The following is a 15,000-nucleotide window of genomic DNA, read 5'->3' as shown; positions in this document are numbered from 1 at the left end:
TTAGATTAGGTACGCCCTCACATGCTTGTGAGCCATCTCCTTTATAATCGCTTGGTCAATATCACTAGCTATCACTATTGGCAATGTCAACAATCCCCTGCATTCTCAATGGCTTTCCTATAAGCCATGTTTACATGCCAGTTTTTTGTCAGTCAGATGAGAAAATCATTCTGATTGTTCACATGTCTTAATAGTCTAATGGTATGACAGCCTTGATAATCTAATAGTCTTAATAGCCTAATCTAATCAGGTGTTTCATGCAGGCTATACAGGTAACTCAGAGAGGTAATGAAACAACTTTGTGATGAGAGCAACTGTTTTCATGACATAAAGATGTGAGTAATGACTAATGAGCATGCTCAAAACATGGTTTATCTGATTTAGCACCCCTGATATACCATATATATGCTTTATACCATATACTATATCATTTTTACCCCAAACCACACCGACTTGACATGACATGATATTCATTTAGTATGATTTGTGAAAATGAGAAGTATTCAATGAAGTCGATAAGCACCCTTAGTTAGCTAAATCTGGAAAAATAAATGCTGTTTTACTCTTTATAAGACAACGATTAGGCCCAAACAAACGTACTGACATCCCCCTACTACAAAAATGTACAAAAACTCCTTCCTTAGAAAAACCCACAGACCAATCCCCCCCCCTCCTTTTTTTTGTGCATGTGATACAAAACCACAAAGGGATAGATAAAGAGCAAAAAAAAAGATAGTGTCATGAAAATTCTTGTGGTCGCCGTAAAGCACGAGGAGATAGCAGCAAGACCTCTGTCCACGCACTGTCCTGCTCTCTCTCTCTCTCTCTCTCTCTCTCTCTCTCTCTCTCTCTCTCTCTCTCAGGGTCACCGCTCATGTAAAAAACGGCTGTGTACGCAGGGGTAGATGGTATAAACTCCACATTGTATCTTTAAGAGGGACGGGAGTACACACACACACACACACACACACACAAAAAAACACATTTGTAACAGGGATATGCGAAAACAGACAAGTGTGGGCAATAATATTGCGTAATAGAGAAAGTGCCGAGCTAGCAGCCCGACTTCTGTATCTGTTGACAGACAGCGAGAGCGTATGCTAGAGAGACAGAGAGAGAGAGAGAGAGAGAGAGAGAGAAGGCACACTGGAGTACTGACTGTCGATCACTAGTTTGTTTGCCTGACCTACTGGACTGGGTACAGGACCAATAGAAAAAGTCCGATGGTCAGACTCGAGAATTCAAGAACAGAGACAACTCCGCACAAGACTTGAGACAGAGCCGAAGGGACTGAGGACAGACCTCAGAGGTGTCGAGAGAGACATTTACAGTCCTCAGAGCACTTGAGACAAATACCTCAGAAGGATTTTGGAGACTCGGCAAAGACAACTCTGATCGCTGGGGCTTCTTCAATATCGACTTCTTGGCAACCTCGCACCTCTGAGAAGGTGAGGTCTGATTCATTGTAATCGTTCATCCCGCAGGGCAGGGTGTAAGGTGTAATCGAGGCAGCACGGTCTTAATGTCTCCAGGTGTGAAAGGGTTTCAGCTCGTTCCTTTAGTGTTTACAACGCTTCATAGACCGCAGGTAAAGACAGGACATGATCTGTGTTGACAGATGAGGTGTTGGTTTTTCATACACTTTACCTGCTAAACCTACAGTATGTGTAGAGGCGCCAGACTACTATTCCAATGGGCCAAAGGTAGGTCAATACTGACCTATTGATCCGCTCTTGGTGTAGCCGTCAATGTGGATGTCATGCTGTCTATTTCCTTGGCTTGTTTGCGTATTCACTCACTTGTTTCCGTCTGTCTGGTTGTCATGGTAACGGCCCCAGCGTTCCAGACGCGGAGGCCGGAACCTCTCATGGTTGTTGTTCGGTTACGGAATGTGGCGAGGGCCTGTTGGCATTATCGTGACGAGAGGGGGGGGGGGGGGGGGGGGACTTAAACAAGTTGCTTTATGAAGACAAGGAGTTGAGCATGTGGCATCTTGGTGCTAGAGAGGGCGCGTTAAGGACACTGTCAACATGTTATTTAGGATGTATAAAGGATGTATTCTTCCACTTATTTCTTCTTTCTTCCACTTCAATTTCTTTCGTCTTTCTTCCACTTCAATTTCTTTCTCCAAATTCTTCTTTCAAGTGTTTTTTTTTCTGAAAGGCAGTAAATGTAGAGTGAGGCGAAAAAAGGCCATGTGTTGCATAAATTTATGGTATTATACCACAGGTGCATTTCCATGTAGTAGCTTCTTCAGTATGCTCGAATGTCTAAAGGTGCTAAAATGCTATCGTTTCTCTCCTCCTGGACTGGCGCTAATCAGGACTATTGTGTCACAGGACAAACCCTGTTATCACCTTTCAGTCCTCATATTTATCATCATTAACTAATGCTGAGTATTGACGTTCTTTTTCAAGCAGATGGGTATCCCATTCACCGACTAATTCATAAGTTCTCCCATCCTTGTCTGAGTCCAATCTTGCCCAATTCAATGCAATCTTATGTCTTTGTTTGTGTCACCTCCAAGACCTCCGCTGTGTGCCCCCAAAATGCCCTGCTCAGGAAGGCCTGATGGAGGACCCTCGCCCCGCGCTCCTCGCCCCACGCTCCTCGCGACCCTTTCCACCCTTCGTCGTCTTTTTTTTCTCTCGTCTTTTTCTCACACGCTTTTTTTCCGTGCCTCATGGGTGCTATTCATGGGTGTAAACACACTCCGCTGCTGCTGCTGCGGCTGCCGTGCTATTCACGCTGCGTGTGTGTGTGTGTGGCAAACCCAGCCGCTTCATTGTGACTTAAGTTAAGGAACGCCAAGGAATACCATAACAGGGATTGTTATACCACAATCCCATAGAAGTGTTTACATTTACAAGTGTTTTCATTCATGCTTGGTGTCAATCACGTCTTTCAACAGCAGGGACTAATGTTGGAATGTCGGACAATGTTTTGTCCCTGACATGGCTTTCAGCAGAGGTGTAAAAGCTCTGCCACATATCTGTGGCAACCATTCACTTCAACCAGCTGATTCTAATTAGCACAACTCTTCTAGCCAGGGAGAGCAGCTAATTGATGCGATCACCTGTGTTAAGTGCAGAGATAGAAACAATTGATGGGTTTCATCTGGTCCCTTTCCACAGGTGTGTTAATTAAGCACCATGCAGTCTGCATTCATAATCTAGGCGCTTGATTTTATACACTTGTGGAAAGGGACCTGATGAAACCCATGAATACATAGGGCTCGGCCACACGCGTTGCACTCTAGGAATATTGCCGCCATGTTGGTAGCGCACCGAATGTAATAATACATTCATTCAGATGCAGAAGACAAGAAGCAGAAAATGTATAGTATTAGTGATTCTTTTCCTCTTGCGTATGTATGCTACTTATGTCTAATCAAATCAAATCACGCGTATACCTGCATTCATAATGTCCACGGAACTGGCCTTCGTCACATGCATGTGTCTTTTGTCTGTGTATTCTTGGGCCCCTTGTCCGCTACCTGTCGATATCATCTTATCTGAGTGAGGCTACCAACATGGCTGCCCGTAAAGTTTTCACGTCACGCTCCCGAGCCCCTATACATGATTGGACTTTTACTTTCTGAAGCTGGAGTTTTCCACCTCTGGCTTTTAGTTCTTACATTATCTCATAAGTATGCTGCTTATTATTATATTATCACATAAGTATGCTACTTATGTCTAATCAAATCAAATCAAATCAAATCACGCGTATACCTGCATTCATAATGTCCACGGAACTGGCCTTCGTCACGTGCATGTGTCTTTTGTCTGTGTATTCCCGGGCCCCTTGTCCGCTACTGTACCTGTCGATATCATCTTATCTGCAAGGACGCTGCGTTGGGCAACCCCTGTGCTTATGTGAACCATTGTGCTAAGGGCCACGGGCCTCATTGTTTTAGTGCCGGCCGCGGAATGCCTGTCGTAAGATGTGTCAGATATGAAGGTGAGGGTTGCGAAATGTAGCGCACCGCCAGGGTAAACGTGAGCGAGTGTGCACGAGTGTTCTAGCGGCAGCTCATGTGTGTGTGTGTGTGTGTGTGTGTGTGTGTGTGTGTGTGTGTGTGTGTGTGGCTATATAGTGATGGTGGAGTATGTGGCACCCGGCCGTGAAAGAAGGGGAATGTTTAGGAGAAGACGCCGAGGACGGTCTGGACGATAGTTCAGAGTAGTAGTGGACACGTGAATGGACACACACACACACACACACACACACACACACACACACACACACTATACACTCACACACACATTATACGTACACACACAGACACACACACACACACACACACAAACACACTCATGCACACACACACACACACACACACACACACACACACACACACACACACACACACACACACACACACACACACTGACATTCACATGTACACATGAAGGTGTAAAGAGTGGCTCCAGCTATCTTCGCCTCTTATGAAGGAGGAGGCATAGGTTATGCAGACCTGAAATCATCACAGGGTTACAGCTGAGATGTAGTGAGCTCTGATTTTCTCTAGAATTATATCAGTTGTCTTTCATGTACAGTTTATGGATGCAATATCCATATGCATGTATAAGTTTGTAAGGTTTTTGGGGTGAGGGTTAAGCCTGTAATGAGTCAGGGTCTCGCAAGTTTGAGTAATTGTGCAATGCTTCATTCCATCACAGAGACACAATTTATCAAAGATGTATTAATGCTCATGAGTCAGCAAGGACAGATACCTTCATGCACATTGTCACATTGTCACCCTCTTTGGCTAAAGAATGCTTGCAACATTGTAGATGATAAATGACGTGCTTTGCAGCAGTTGAATAAGGAGCAGACAGGGCCTGACCTACACCAGATCAGGAGGTCAGGACCGCATTTAGATAGATAGATAGATAGATAGATAGATAGATATGGCAGGTTTCATACCTAGATAGATAGATAGCAGTGTGAAGGCAGTGTGAGGAGAAAAAGAGAAACAGACAAAGAGAGAGAGAGAGAGAGAGAGAGAGTATGTTCAAAACTATTTGTGTTGTTATATTTCCTATCTTGTGAATTCTCTTTTTCACTTTATTCTAAATCTCTGATGTTTTATTTTAATTTTGTTTGTTTGTTTGTATTATTACATTTTGTTTTATTTGTGATTATTTGTGTTTATTATTGTTTTAAATGCTCCAAATGTAAAGCACTTTGAGCGGCATTCTGTATAAGAAAGGTACAAATAAAGCTTATTATTATTATTATTATTGCAGGATCAATATTCCCATGTGGGGTCACTCAGAGAACAGAGAACAGCTGGATCCATTTCAGATCTGGCTCAGGTCAGGCCCGCAACTGGGCCAGATGGGCTCCTGTGTTCCATCGGCCTCAGCTGCTATGAGATCACGAGACGTGCAAAGGACCACTTCTTTTTGCCGATTGAGCAACAGGATACTCTCAAACGGAGCTTCCTCTTGTGTTAGCAGGAACGTGAACAGGGAGGCTGAAACAGCAAACTGTTAAAAAATCACGGGACGGTAGCCGTGCAGCCGCTCCACATCATAATAATAACAAAGAGAAGTCCAAAACACGGCACATCAGAAGGGAACATGGGGAGCAGCAGGGAATAGGGAAACTGCCTCTCGACACAAAAGTTGCAAAGCGTCAGTAAAATGGTCACATGGTCGTCTGTGGTAGTAGAGGTCGGTTTCCACCAAGACCACTTCCACACCTGAGTCATGATTATGCGTTCGAAAACAAGAATTTCTCACTTCCTTTTTCCAAACTAATGATCTCTTGCCAGGACTGCAACAATATGTTGCAATTCTGACTGTCCTGAAGTGTTCTCTTTAACTTCACCCTCTCTCTCCACATGTGTAAACACTCATTACTTTAACCGAACACCATCTAGTCATTGCCTTAGTATAGGCCTATGGATAGATATACTCTAGGTATAGATAGACGCATTCGTTCTGAGGAGTTAATCTAGTCATTGCCTTAGTATAGGCCTATGGATAGATTTACTCTAGGTATAGATAGACACATTAGTTCTGCTCCGAGAGGATTTCCGGTTGACATATTCAGAATCAGTGCATTTACTTTGAAAGAAAATGAATTTGACGTTAGCGTAATGTTCTACAAAAATGTCGACAATATGTAAAACTTGTCTTTTTTCTAGCTTTTTGAGCAAACAGAGGCTGTAGTGAATGGAGACTACACTACGTAGCGGATAGCACACACTCTTCAAAAAAGGGTCCTTGGGGTGTGTCACATAGAACCAAGCACACTTTATAGAACCCTTAAGGGGTTCCTTTGATGGACCCTTCAAAATGGTTTAAAAGAACCATTTTGGGATGCCATATATGAAGCATGTACTTTGAATACATATACAAAAATATATGTGTGTGTGTATATATATGTACAGTATATATAAATACACTGTATATAGCTAGCTAGATAGATAGATAGATACTGTAGATACACCTTTTTTTCTAAGAGCGCATGAATAGCATTTAGCTTTTGTTTTTTATAGGCTAATGACAATGACACACACCACTGAAGTCATTGTTGTCGGCATAGCCCATAACTCATCCTCGAGATCAAACAAGCCTGTGAGGTTCCGTACACGGAGAGAGGGTTGGCTGATTGCAACAATAGTTGGTCAGCGTTCAGAGTGGGGGCATTGAACAGCCACGTCAAACACCACGTCACCGACGCAAGCACTCACGTCGAAAACAATAAAAAGCAAGTGATAATGACGTCCGGCGGCCTATTTCGGGAGATTGTTTTTTAATTGCGGAGTCTTACTTCCACCCCTGTCCGTAGTGAATGGGTAAGCCATATGGGCTGTGGTTGGCAGCAGATTAAAAAAAAAAGGGATTTTTTTTCTCCAGAATTCCCCTGGATTTCTTCTGGATTCACCTCACCTCCCCTCTGACTTTTGCTCTCAAGACTTTCGGCCAAGGTTACCCCAGATGACCTGTGGGTCTCTCTTGAGTCTTTCGGCCAAGGTTACCCCAGATGACCTGTGGGTCTCTCTTGAGTCTTTCGGCCAAGGTTACCCCAGATGACCTGTGGGTCTCTCTTGAGTCTTTCGGGCAACGTTACCCCAGATGACCTGCGGGTCTCTCTCGTGTCTTTCGGCCAAGGTTACCCCAAATGACCTGCAGGTCTTTCGAAGGAGTCGGCCCTCAGCTGCTACTACTCCCTGAAATGAACCCAGGCCTTATCTACCGCAGATGCCGTCCAAAATAAGCTACAGTGTGTGCTACTGTGGAATTCTGGAGGCATCCAACATCGTCACGTGAGCTCGTCTATAAACTACATTGTTTATGTCAAGGGCACTGTATGCTGTGCAACTCATGAACTAAATGGGCTGCACCCCCCCCCCCCCCCCCCACACACACACACACACACACATACATTCACAATGCGACCACACACACACACACTCTATCTCTCTATCTCACACACACTCTCACACACACAGGTGCACACAAACACAGCTTGCTACTGTAAGTGGCTCTCTTTCAGAGACCTCCTCCAACCTTCTCCTCCCATCACCTTCTCAAAACGCCTCAGAAAAAAAAAACGTGTGTCATACATTTTTTCATCCCTGACGGCTTCTGTCAGGGATGAAAATAAATGATGTCACTTCCTGCCGTAGAGAAGGGGAACAGAGAGAGAGTAATGGCCGAGCAGTGAGGCAGAATGTTGTGTAGAACTGTACCGTCAAGTCCGTCAGGCACAAGTCACAGTTTGTTTCTGCAAAATTATTCCAGCTCACTATAGGTGGCAGTTAGCAGTTGTGCTTTTGCCCTCAACGGTGCCTTCCAGGCAGCGCTGCCTTCAAGGCACTACTCCCCTCAGTTTAGGGGTAGGATGAGGGTTAAGGGGGTTAGGGTTAGGAATAGGGGTAAAGGTAGTGCCTTGTAGGCTGTGCTGCCTGGAAGGTGCCGTTGGGGGCAAAAAACACTACTGAGCGTTGTGCTATTACACATCAAATGCCAATGTTCACCGGGCAAGTTCAAGCCTGTCGTTTACAGTAAAATATGTAATAGGTAATATGGTTCTGCTAAATAATAAATAAATCATTTCTTTTTTGTTTCAATGTCAATGGCATTCATTTTGGCAGGGGTTTGAGGGCAGTGGGTGGGGTGGGGTGGGGTGGGTTGCTTATCCTTCAACAGCTATTTTCAACCGACTCAGAATTTCTGTTTTCAATGGAATCAAATCAAAATTCCTCCCTACATACTGGAAACTGAGGGAAGAGACATTACCCAGAAGCTATTTTTTACACTGTACACTCTCCCTCTCTAACACACACACACACACACACACACACACACACACACACACACACACACACACACACACACACACACACACACACACACACACACACACACACCCACATACAGTACCTACACACACACACACACACACACACACACACACCCACATACAGTACCTACACACACACACACACACACACACACACACACACACACTAATGGGTTCCACAGGTGTGTGAGCCCTCCAACACAAACAACACAATGCGAGGCCCTGCATTGCCCAGGAACACCTCCACTGACCGCCGCGCGTCTCGTTCCAGGGGCGAGGCCGCCCCGTTTGTCCGTCTCCGTTGTACGGCGTCCTTTCTCTCAAGGCGGACGAAGACAGATTTTTGCCGGGGCCGCAGAACAATCGGGCGATGGCGGTGGCCAATCACGTCGCCCCCTGAGCAGGATGTTTCCCTAATCTAGGTTCAGGGGTGCCTCGCCTTGCATCGCCTCTATAGCGTGCGGTATCCTGTTCCTAAAGGAACGTGCCATGTTTTTACTGGTGGTGTAGTGTGTGTGTTTGTATATGTGTGTGTGTGTGTGTGTGTGTGTGTATGTCTTTGTGTGTGTGTGTTTGTGTGTGTGTGCGTGCTCTACCTGTGAAACCCCTTTGTGACCACATGTTGACCAAACCATAAAGACTGTTTACGCTGGACAATTAGTGTCCCCGTCAGTGGAAGAGGAAATCATTAATTGCAATGTTCTGTGAAAGGGCCACAGAGTCCACCAGACATTTTAAGAGAAACAGAAAGGAAATGAAAGAAAAAGAGGAAGAAGCAGAGGAAGAGGAGGAGGAGGAAGCAAAAGAAGAAAGGAGACAAATATGTCATTATGGTTATGTTATAACTAGTTATTGACATTGGTCCGCTTATACCTCACAACTATTTTATTTAACCCTGTTGTATATTGATGCAGCCAGAGAAGCAGTGGTAACTTGCCATTAGTTTGGCCACAGTAGTATTGACAATCTATTGACTGCTCTCTCTCCCTGCCTCTCCCTCTCTCTCTCTCTCTCTCTCTCTCTCTCTCTCTCTCTCTCTCTCTCTCTCTCTCTCTCTCTCTCTCTCTCTCTCTCTCTCTCTCTATCCCTCTCCCCGGGGGCGTCCTGCTGTTGTCGGATGCTGTTATGTAAATGGGTAGTGCCAATCCTCTCCCTAATCCAATACCATTATTATCCATTTGCTGCACACCCTATTTTATTTTTAGTTCATTTGCCCTCCATCTCTCTCTCTCTCTCTCTCTCTCTCTCTCTCTCTCTCTCTCTGGTGTGTGTGTGTGTGTGTGTATGTGTCGGAGGTGTGCTTATATGTGTGTGTGTGTGTGTGGTGTGTGTGTGTGTGTGTGTGTGTGTGTGTGTGTGTGTGTGTGCGTGTGTATGTGTCGGAGGTGTGCTTGTGTGTGTGTGTGTGTGTCTGCGTGTGTGTGTGTGTGTGTGTGTGCGCACTGGAGGTGTGTGTACCGTGGAGGCAATGACGTTAACAGGCATGGGGATGTGTATCAGAGACAGAGAGAGAGAAAAAAGTTAAAGAAAGGAGGCTTTAGCATGTGTCCTTCATCACTCCGTCATATGACTGAAGGGCAGCAGGATCTCTGGTGACTAGCGGAGAGAGAGGACAAGACCAGGTACGGTAGAGGTGAGGTGCGGGGCTCTGGAGTCTTTTATTGGGCCAAGAGCTGTCTTATCTAATGACATTTCAGGTTAGATGCGTTGGTGCAGGTTGCAAATGTGCCAGATAACTTCCTATTTTATTCCTTTCCTTTCTTTCTTTCTTTCTTTCTTTCTGGCTTGTTTTTTTCATGTTTGCCTGCTTACTTGATTACTTGCTTGATTACTTCATGTGTTTTTGGAGCTCTGTTTTTCTTCTTTTCTTTTTCTTTCTTTCTGTCTTTCTTTCTTTCTTTCTCTCTTTCTTTCTTGTTTGTTTGTTCTTTTTTGTTATGTTTGCTTGCTCGATTACTTCATGTGTTTTTGTAATCACAAGTGTTAGTTCATGATATACTTTTCCACATAATATTTCTTACTATTTTTGGATTCAGCTCTTACAAGGCCTGTTAAACATGCTTTGCCGGTACCAGTTCCTGAGTTCTGTAACATTTCATTTTGATACTTTGGTAGACAAATGTTGCGTTCATGCAAATTATACAAATTAAATGCATATGTAAGCAAATACATGTGCATAAAAAAAAACAATGGAGTGAGACACAGGATCATTTTTTATAAAAGGTGCACATTGATTCTGGAGAATTACTGATTGTTCATGAATCTATTCAGTTTTGTTGTGGCTTCAGGGTTACAACATTCTTATAGCAGGAGTTGTTGCTGCACCTTAACGTTTGGTGCGGATAGTTCAGTCACTTTATAGGTAGTTGAGTGGGTATTTAGACCATTCTGTAATCTTTTGTCTTGGCTTGTAAAATGTGAACAGCTTGCATGAATGCCAATATAGGTAACTCATTTATGGAGAAGTATTAGAAGTGTTCTTTCCTTAATGATTTTCTTAAAATATTTGTTTGCATTTTTGTTGATACTGTAGTTCATATTATACCTGGCATATTGTTTTATAGCCTGGAAGCTGCCCCAAATTTAACCCTGTCCACATTATTTGAAGTCGGGAGATTCGGTGGACTTGTTCTATTGAGAAGCATCTATGCCCGAGCCATAATCACGTCTCAATCAAGCAAAATCAGACTTAAATTCTGAATAGGATTGAGTATGACTTTGTCAGGCTATTGTTTTTATTGTATGTTTATGTAACTTCCACTAGAGGGCAGTGTAGCCTACAAGCAACTGAGTCGGGAACACCTTGTTCAGATCACAGGAGGTTGGAGAGCTTGGGAAGCCATCCGCCCAAAAGACTGTTTTTTATTATTATTTGTTTGTTTGTGTTGATACGTTTTTGAAGGCATTCTACGTGGTCCCTCCGAAAAAACAAAAATGTGAATTAACCTCCCCCCAAAAATAGATAAATAATGAAATAAAATAGATGAATAATGAAGGGTAGGTAGCTTATCTGCCAGCCTCTCCCCACACAGATCATTGCCCTCCCCAGAATGTTTTATGACTGCGTTTCACACGTCTCCCTCTTCTCTCGGGCATACCTCGCACACCTCCCTCATACCGGACCCCCTCCCTCCCTTCCTCTCTCTCTCTCTCCCTCTCTCTCTCTCCCTCCCTACCTCCCTCTCTCTCTCCCTCTCTCTCTCTCTCCCTCCCTCCCTCTCTCCGTCCCACCTTCCTCAGAGTGTGGCCCCATCATTTCCCATGGATATCTCTGGGCAATGACTATGAGCTATGCATACTGTAAATAGCCCTTTCAGTGCGTTGGCGGCGGGATAACTTATATATCTGGCGCTGGGTATGCTGCTGATATCTCGAGGTGAGGTGGTACAGAAGGTCACGGCCGTGGTGTTGAGGTGGGGAGTGAACTGAAGCAGGCCCCTGGCGTTTAACTCTGGGCACGTTGCGTTAGGCGGTCAGGTGCCTTGTGTTTGGGTAGACCTGAGCTGAACTCGATGTGCGATGTGAGGGGTTTGGTCTTGTGTGTGTGTGTGTGTGTGTGTGTGTGTGTGTGTGTGTTATCGAATTGCTAGGTGTGAATGTCTGAAATATTTGTGAACTCTGATATTGTGTGATCTCTCTCTCTATGTGTGTGTGTGTGTGTGTGTGTGTGTGTGTGTGAAAACACTTATTGTTGTCAGTGCTTAGGTCAGCAGCCAGTAGCCACAACATGACCCACAGACACTAACAAAAAGCCAAACAAAAACAAAGACCCACCAGACTCTGTCAACAAAGCAAGGCCATACTCATAATATACCTTGAGGGGGGACATGTCCCCTGATATTCAACTATGCCCCCAAATATTCAGCTATCATCAAAATGTGCCCCCATATAAAGACCCAAATTGTTATGCTACAATAGGCTGTCACTCATTGCTGACATTTGTCAGTATTATACCTGGCATATTGTTTTTATAGCCTGGAAGCCGCCCCTAATTTAACCCTGCCCACAATATTTGAGTTCGGGAGATTCGGTCTGGACTTGTTCCATTGAGAAGCATCTATGCCCGAACCATAACCACGTCTCAACCAAGCAATATCAATGGCAATTGGCGTCATTGTATGTGCTCCCTCTCTCTTTTCTCTCTGCTACTGTGCTAAAGTGAAAACATTACAAATATTATCAATGCAAAATGTTTCTTGCATGATGTTCAGGAATGACAACTAGTCACTAGACTAGTGATCTGATGGCAGTTCAAGAAATATTGGCATACAGTATGTCCTGTGCTTAGTGCAGTATTTTGCAGATCAACTTAGTTTCGGAAAAAGTGTTGTTCCATCTCCATGCAATTAAGGCATTGTCTGGTACATTTAATAATACATAATTTGTCTCCACAATTCCAGTTCCAGTGCAGAGAGACTATGCATGTTATTGTTATCTTCAGAAATGACAACACTCAAGGCCAATTCCATGGAAGTCCTGGAACAAAGCCAGTTTTGGAACCTTGTGTGTTGTTCTTACAGTGCAATCGCCAGACCTCACACGACACAACATCTTCGATTTCTCAAATGTAATGTTAAAAGTCGATTTGGAGATAAGAGATGAACTGACGAGAGACAGTTTCTGCATTTCATTTGCATAGACCAAATATTAGTGTCGGTTTGGTGTTAACAATATTAAATCTCTCGTCAACAATTAATGGGAAGATTAACAGATGTACGTGATGGGCTGGTGGCTAGTTATGTTGGACTGTAGATTCTATTCTAGTTAACAATTTGTGATTAATCTACATCTGCAAGTTATTATTTTGGACAGTGAGTGACAACCTATTGCAGCATAACAATTTATGTCTTTTAATGGGGAGACATTTGGGGGGACATGTCCCCTTCAAGGTATATTATGCTTACAGTCTCGGTGTGTGTGTGTGTATGTGTGTGTGTGTGTGTGTGTGTGTGTGTGTGTGTGTGTGTGTGTGTGTGTGTGTGTGTGTGTGTGTGTGTGTGTGTGTGTGTGTGTGTGTGTGTGTGTGTGTGTGTGTGTGTGTGTGTGTGTGTGTGTGTGTGTGTGTGTGCGTGCGTGCGTGCGTGCGTGCGTGTGTGTGTCCATGTGTGTGTGGTTTAAAATAAGCAAACAAACACACACAAAACACTTTTTGTTATCAGTGCTTAGGTCAACACCAAGTAGCCACCGTGCGACTCACAGACACTAACAAAAACACAAACACAAACAAAGACCCATGAAACTGTCAACAAGCCGAGCATCTGTGTCTGTCAACACCAGTTCTGGATATCTCGTTATGCCTCTCCCTTTGTCTATGAACAACAAAAAGAACGGAAGCCAAAGAAAATAGTCAGAGAAGCGTACAGAGATGGGCAGAAAGTAAACAGGAGTTCCCGCCAGTGGCGTCACCAGCCGATTTTACCGGGGCTTCAGCCCGGGGTGATTTGAGCCGAGCCCGGGGTAAATTTTTGTAATGCTTGAATCTATCAGCCAGTTTCAAAATCAACCAGCATTTGCCTGGTGCTAAATGTTGAGCACCACCAGTAGTAGGCTAAGCAAGCTATCGATTGGCATCACAATACAACTTCACGTTTCTACATGGGCTAGCCCAGTGTTTGTTTCTCAATCTATGGGTAGGCTACCGGGCCGCGAGAAGATTATTACCATCGGGCCGCCGGCCTCTCTGCCTTCTCCGAGAGATGCGGCCGCGGCCGCACCCATTCTTTTCAGTCATATTGCTGCGAGATATTTTCGCATAGAAATAACAGGCATATCATATGAAACTACGTAACCTGGCCTTTACAGTGGCACTAGCCACTAGTTTCTATGATGAACGGTTCGCGATATACTTAGCGTTGAAAATTACAGTTACTGTACATACAAAAATGAATGTCACATGCAGTTTTGCGTCATACCCATTCTTCTCTGTGAAATATCTCATGATTTCGTTACTGCCCTATGGCAAACTGCATATCAAAATAAACAGGAGATCCTACTGATTCCAATGGCGTGTAGAATGTATCTGTATAATTAGCGGTAATCACGAGAAATCCTTTTTTGAAATCACATCAAATTTCTGCATTTTTTCATACATCCCCATTTCCCCCTCTTCAAAATAATTTATTTTTCATATCAGAAGTTGCATTCAGACCCCTGTTTGTCATATAGCCATGGCAGATGCTTGATATGAATCGTTGGTAGGACTATGTGTTTGTCTACACACATTCTGAGAGGAGCAGATGAGTGTAGGCTATAGGCTTAAAAGTTCAACTTCGAAAAGGAAAATTGTATGTTTTGATTTAGACCTACAATAGGCTATGCTATATCTACTCAGACTCCTTGTCATCCACTGGTAGTACACTGTAGTGTGTCTCTGGATAGTGTAAGCTTATGGGTAGTTGTAACAGCTATAGTCAGATAAGCCTATTTTTTCTCTCAATAGTGCTCTTCCTATAGGCTATCTTGTGTTCCTTGTAAAAGATACAATGTAGGAGTATAACATTATATTTTACTGTAATAGGCTACTGTAAATCCTCCATTGCCTTCTTCATTTCGCGCACCCCTTAATGTCCCCCTTCAAAAAATTTTCGGCGCGCGCTGTGCGCGCGCATTGACACTAGGGGCTAAGCCCAGGTTGTCCTTACAGTCTAGAAACGCCCCTGGTTCCCGCGCTGAAAATGT

At 44.0% G+C, this 15,000-nt stretch overlaps 1 protein-coding gene across 4 annotated transcripts in view; it reads left to right on the top strand.

The window, feature by feature from the left end:
• LOC134087643 (equilibrative nucleoside transporter 1-like) overlaps window positions 1-15,000 on the top strand; it is a 41,417-nt gene that overhangs the window by 826 nt on the left and 25,591 nt on the right. The window contains exon 1 of one of the 4 annotated variants that reach the window (XM_062541289.1): window positions 1,229-1,448. The exons of the other annotated variants lie outside the window; for them this stretch is intronic. The gene's annotated coding sequence lies outside the window, so the exon portion shown is untranslated. Of the gene's footprint in view, window positions 1-1,228; window positions 1,449-15,000 lie in introns of those variants that run through there. 4 annotated transcript variants of the gene reach the window in all.

Source organism: Sardina pilchardus, chromosome 1 (assembly GCF_963854185.1).
Source record: "Sardina pilchardus chromosome 1, fSarPil1.1, whole genome shotgun sequence".
NCBI classification, from domain to species: Eukaryota; Metazoa; Chordata; class Actinopteri; order Clupeiformes; family Clupeidae; genus Sardina; species Sardina pilchardus.
The sequence above is the reverse complement of the archived record's forward strand: the minus strand, read 5'-3'. Positions and strand labels throughout refer to the sequence as shown.